The sequence below is a fragment of the Etheostoma cragini genome, chromosome 14 (genome assembly GCF_013103735.1).
Source record: "Etheostoma cragini isolate CJK2018 chromosome 14, CSU_Ecrag_1.0, whole genome shotgun sequence".
NCBI lineage: Eukaryota > Metazoa > Chordata > Actinopteri > Perciformes > Percidae > Etheostoma > Etheostoma cragini.
Window position 1 is genome coordinate 24107087 of NC_048420.1, and position 5665 is coordinate 24112751.

At 46.8% G+C, this 5665-nt stretch overlaps 1 protein-coding gene across 1 annotated transcript in view; it reads right to left on the reverse strand.

Moving 5' to 3' along the window:
• The window catches only part of LOC117957217 (collagen alpha-1(XIV) chain-like), a 146732-nt gene that overhangs the window by 2589 nt on the left and 138478 nt on the right, over positions 1 to 5665 (reverse strand). The gene's annotated exons all lie outside the window — the stretch shown is intronic.

Consider the following 5665-nt stretch of genomic DNA (forward strand, 5'->3'; position numbering starts at 1 on the left):
TGCAAATTAAAAGTTAAAGTGAGTTTTAATGTGAAAACCTTAAGGCAATTATTGGATTAGTTATCTATTAATTCACATTCAAATCGTCTCACTTAAAGTTTTTAAGTTGTAATTTTTCAAATTAAAAGTCTTGTTAAAACAACGTGCAAAATCTACATTAATAGGTTTTTGTGCAGATGAGCTTTTAGGATCTCAGAAGAGTTGTTTTGGGCTGTTACGGGAGTTTATGTTAACGAAAGGGAAGCTGGGGATTTAACGAAGAGGATGATCGTAATCTAGAAGACAAAGTCAGAAGAGGACGAATGTTTCAGGGCGAGTTTAACAACATCTGCAACATCTGCAACATCTGCAACATCTCTTCATTCTAACTCCAACCAGTCGTCAGACACCACCTGCCAGGAGCCTGGGTCTGGGTCTGGGTCTGGGCCTGGGTCTGGGCCTGGGCCGGGGTCTGGGTCAGGGCCTGGGTCTGGGCCTGGGCCTGGGACTGGGCCTGGGCCTGGGTCTGGGCCTGGGTCTGGGTCAGTGCCTGGGCCTGGGCCTGGGCCTGGGTCTGGGTCTGGGCCTGGGTCTGGGCCTGGGCCTGGGCCTGGGTCTGGGTCTGGGCCTGGGCCTGGGTCTGGGCCTGGGCCTGGGCCTGGGCCTGGGCCTGGGTCTGGGCCTGGGTCTGGGCCTGGGTCTGGGTCTGGGCCTGGGCCTGGGTCTGGGTCTGGGTCTGGGCCTGGGCCTGGGCCTGGTCTGGGCCTGGGTCTGGGCCTGGGTCTGGGTCTGGGTCTGGGCCTGGGTCTGGGCCTGGGCCTGGGCCTGGGTCTGGGTCTGGGCCTGGGCCTGGGCCTGGGTCTGGGCCTGGGTCTGGGCCTGGGTCTGGGTCTGGGACTGGGTCTGTCCCAGGTTTCTGACTAAAAGGACGTTTTTCCTCTCCACTGTGGCCCTGTTGCTTGCTCTGGAGGAAACTACTAGACCTGTTGGGTCCTTGTAGATTCTGGAGTGTGGTCTAGACCTGGTCTATCTGTAAAGGGTCTCCAGATAACTCTTGTTATGAATTGATACTATAAATAAAATAAAATTGAAATTGAAACATCCGCAACATCTGGGACTCAGCTCGGTCAGATCCCGTACATCTAACCTAAAAGTCTCTTCACGGCTTGTTCCAGGGCTCCTCCACACTGCCTGCGTGGCGTGTCTGTTTTTATTTCGACATGTTTAAAGACAATGTTACACCCGTTGGCCCGACGAGGTCAGGTGGTTCCGAAGCTCGATACTAGCATGTACGAACGCGGCTATAATTAGCACATCGGTTGCACAGCTAACTGAATAAAAGCAACACTTACACAACTTTGGGGCCTTTTCTACTCCCACGTTAACGAATTAGAGCTCGCACACTGACAGACACGTTTCTGGTGTACAAAGGCGTAGACAACGCCACGCAACTGACACGCCACGCAACTGACACGCCACGCAACTGACACGCCACGCAACTGACACGCCACACCCACGCCCCACGGGCGGTGTGCAGGAGGACTAAGAGAATCTTTCTTGTTGGTACGTGAAAGTATCTTGAAGTATCGGGAAACCGATCTGAATACTAGTTGTTTGGCTGATGGAGTCATTAACAAACTGAAACCATTTCATAGTGTGAGTGTGCACTACTAACTTTGACCACAGTACTCCGTTAGCATCGCTTTGCTAGCCTTAAGCGGGACTTATCAATGTAAATGGACTGTTCTATATATCTATACATCGCGCTTCTCTAGTCTTAACGACTACTCAAAGCGCTTTTCCAGAGTACAGGAGCCGTTCAGCCGGCGTGAGTGGTAGAGCGAGGGAGAGAGCGAGGGTGATTATCTTCAGAGTGAGAGTCTAGAGTCCCAGTGAGAGGAAAAGTGTCTCCTCTGTGCTTTCTGATCAGAGTGGGACATCTGCAGCAAGAGAAGTTAACCCTCCCATTGGTTTCATGTGGTTTATGGAGGAGGCGAGAAATTTAACCGAAGCATACGTCACGCTTCAGACTGGTTTCTTGTGACGAGAGACTTTTGGCCACAAGAAGAAGAACAATCAGTCCCCCATGTCCCTTTAGGGGCCCCATATTTTAACATTGAATGTCAATGTTATGAAGGACTCAAAGGGAAGTGACACCACTTCCATTCCCTGCAGTGTTGCTTTAGCCTTTGCAGCATTAAAGCTCCTGATCACTATTTATGTTTCAGAGTTTGTGAAAGTGGCTCAGCTGTCACTGAGGTGCTGTTCTGAAGAGCAAGACTTGTAAAAAGGAGGCGAGGACAGACAGACCGATGGACAGAAAGACACAGAGAGAGGACGGATTACAACATGCAGACGGTAGTCACACACTCATGCATTTAACGTGTGAAGATGACTCATGTCGGGTTTCCTTTAACCGTCAGGATTCGTTACATCAACGTGTTTCCAGGGTTTTGAAGGCCGGTTCTCGGCCTGGTGTTCGGTATGTGACGACAGCTCGGAGGGGTCGACTGTGAAGCTGCGAAAATATGATTTCCCGCGTGTCTTCTCCCGTGAGAGGGTGAGAAAGTTCCCCTCCTTCTGACGCTGGAGAGCAAATTAACACGAAGCAGATAGAAAAGCTGCCAGCAGACATGTTTATGTGAATTATCGTGAAGTGATTTGTTGCATTAGTTCTGATCCGGGTGTGTTTGACGGTGAACGAGGAAACCCTCCATGCAGCATCTTTTCGGGTGCTTTGAGACTTACGTGGTGTATTTTTGTCTTATTCGTGCAGGTTTAGGAGCCGCAAAAGTGGCCCGATCTTTTTGTGAATTCCCCCGAAAACACTTAATAAAATGTTAACATGCGGGAGTCAGCCGGAGAGTTGGTCATCAGGTAGTTAAAGTTTCCAGATGTGTGTAGTTTCAAGCTTAAAAGGTCCGGTTCACCCAATTCATAATGAACATTTTCTCACTTAAAGGTGCAGTACGTAAGCCTTATAGAACTAACTTTGTCATGTTTACTGAAACGCTCCCTATGTCGGAGTAGAACTACATGAAGCAGGTCATTAAAACTTAATCCGGCTCCTCCAGCACCACCTACAGCCTGTAGTGTGATTTGCAAAAATCCACCGCTCCCTGTTCTGATGCACCAATCAGGGCTGGGGGAGGGACACAAATTTCATTCTTCCTTGTGGGGGGAGGGGCTTAGGAGACCGTTTTGGGATTTAGCAAAAAGGGGGAGGGACAGAGAAGGAGTGGTTCAAATTATTTGACTGGATCCCAAATAAGTCCTGGATCTTCACAGTCCTGCCTAAAGCTAGCCTGGAAATCCAGACGGACCCTGTAATCTGCAGCGAGGGTCGGTCTAGCAACTCTCCGTGGGCATGAGAGCTGGAAAAACCAAATTCTGGTCAGGACCCTCGGATTGAGCCCAGCCAATGGGGAGCTCCCAGACCCAACATCTGGATGTGGGTCTGGCTGGTCAGGCTAACCTACTGCACCTTTAAAGCAAGATGTCGATTGTTTTTTTAGTTTAAACCCAGTGGAAAGAAATTCATCTTCCAGGTTTCTGTTCTGTTTTGTCACATGTCTACAGCTTTATCTCATAATAAAGTTATTCAAATAATATGATTTGGGTGAAGCGACTTGTAGGAAGAAGATGAAAAAAAACCTCAAATGATAGAAATATCTAAATCATGATGTACGTCTTTGGAGCAGAGTTTCTCGTGCAGTCCAGACATGCAACCTGAACACAGAGCCGTGCATGTCCAAGGAGTTTTGTGTTCCCCCCTCAGACCCCGGCGGCTCCAGAGACACGCCCCGTTTAACCTGGCGACGTCTTTTCAAGATGAAAAGGAGACGACTGAATTAAACGTTACACACACCGTCCTTCAATCCAAAATGCATTCTCAGCAGCGAGAAGCTTCTCATGCTCAGTCACAGTTTACAACGTTCAAACAAGCTTAAAAAGAGAGGTCTACATTCAACATGGTGTCATTAATAAATACAGTCATGTATGAGCTAATTATCATCAGGTTGTCTATGATCTAGATCAGTGGTTCTAAAGGGTTTTTCTATCATGTTCCCCCTTTGAATAGTTTCTTTTTAAGCCACGTGCCAAGTAGAAGGCACAAACAGTTCAAAACAAGCGACAAAACCTTAAAAAATGGTGACAAACTTCAAAAATTTTGAAAAAAGCCTGAAAAACATTTAGCAAAAAATGTCACGTACCCCTGCAGTCCTCCCAAGTACCCCTAGGGGGACACGTCCCCTGCAGTCCTCCCAAGTACCCCTAGGGGGACACGTACCCCTGCAGTCCTCCCAAGTACCCCTAGGGGGACACGTACCCCTGCAGTCCTCTCAAGTACCCCTAGGGGGACACGTACCCCTGCAGTCCTCCCAAGTACCCCTAGGGGGACACGTACCCCTGCAGTCCTCCCAAGTGCCCCTAGGGGGACAGGTACCCCCTGCAGTGTTCCCAAGTACCCCTAGGGGCACACGTACCCCCTGTAGTCCACCTAAGTACCCACATGTACTCCCTGTAGTCCTTCAAAGTACCCCTAGGGGGACACATACCCCCATTTGAGAAACACTGATCTAGGTTGTGTCCTCTAACCTCAACACTATTACTGTAATTACACAGCAGTGATACAACTTTTTTATGTATATATATATGTGTATATATATATATGTCGGGACCCGACACCAGATAAGCGGACAAAGATGGATGGACAGAACAAATATTAAATGTTTTTTATTACACTAGTTGTAAGTTTAGTTTTTAGGTGTATCTTCTATTGTTTTCTACCTGGACTCTACTTTCCTATGTTTGTGCCTGAGTGACTGATGAGATCAACACTGTTTTGAACCGATCTAGTATTAAGCGAGACCGGCAACGGCAAAACAAGCTGCCACGTAACGTTAATTAGGGTTATCAAGTTTCGTCCACTAAAAGTTCTGTTTTTGCCGCTGACAGACTCAGATTATTATTCTAAGTGCCCCGAAATCACCATCTTCAATTTACCAGACTCTGTGTAGTAAAACAGTAATTTTATCATCGTAAAACACACTTCATTAAAAGTCGACAGAAACAAAAAAGAAATTCAATAGCCGTCTTGGTTCATCTTTCCACTGTTCCAACATTCACCACTCTGGTCTGGTTGAAAAAAACTCTTAATTCACCCATCTAGATGTGGAGATATGCTGCTCTATACACGCTAAAAGTAGTGATTATTTAAATGGAGTCTGGTGGAGATATGCTGCTCTACACACACTAAAAGTTGTGATTATTTACATGGATACTGGTGGAGATTTGCTGTTCTATACAAGCTAAAAGTTGTGATTTTTTACATGGAGTCTGGTGGAGATATGCTGCTCTATACAAGCTAAAAGTAGTGATTATTTACATGGAGTCTGGTGGAGATATGCTGCTCTATACACGCTAAAAGTAGTGATTATTTACATGGAGTCTGGTGGAGATATGCTGCTCTATACATGCTAAAAGTAGTGATTATTAACATGGAGTCTGGTGGAGATATGCTGCTCTATACACGCTAAAAGTTGTGATTATTTACATGGATACTGGTGAAGATTTGCTGTTCTATACAAGCTAAAAGTTGTGATTTTTGACATGGAGTCTGGTGGAGATATGCTGCTCTATACACGCTAAAAGTAGTGATTATTTACATGGAGTCTGGTGGAGA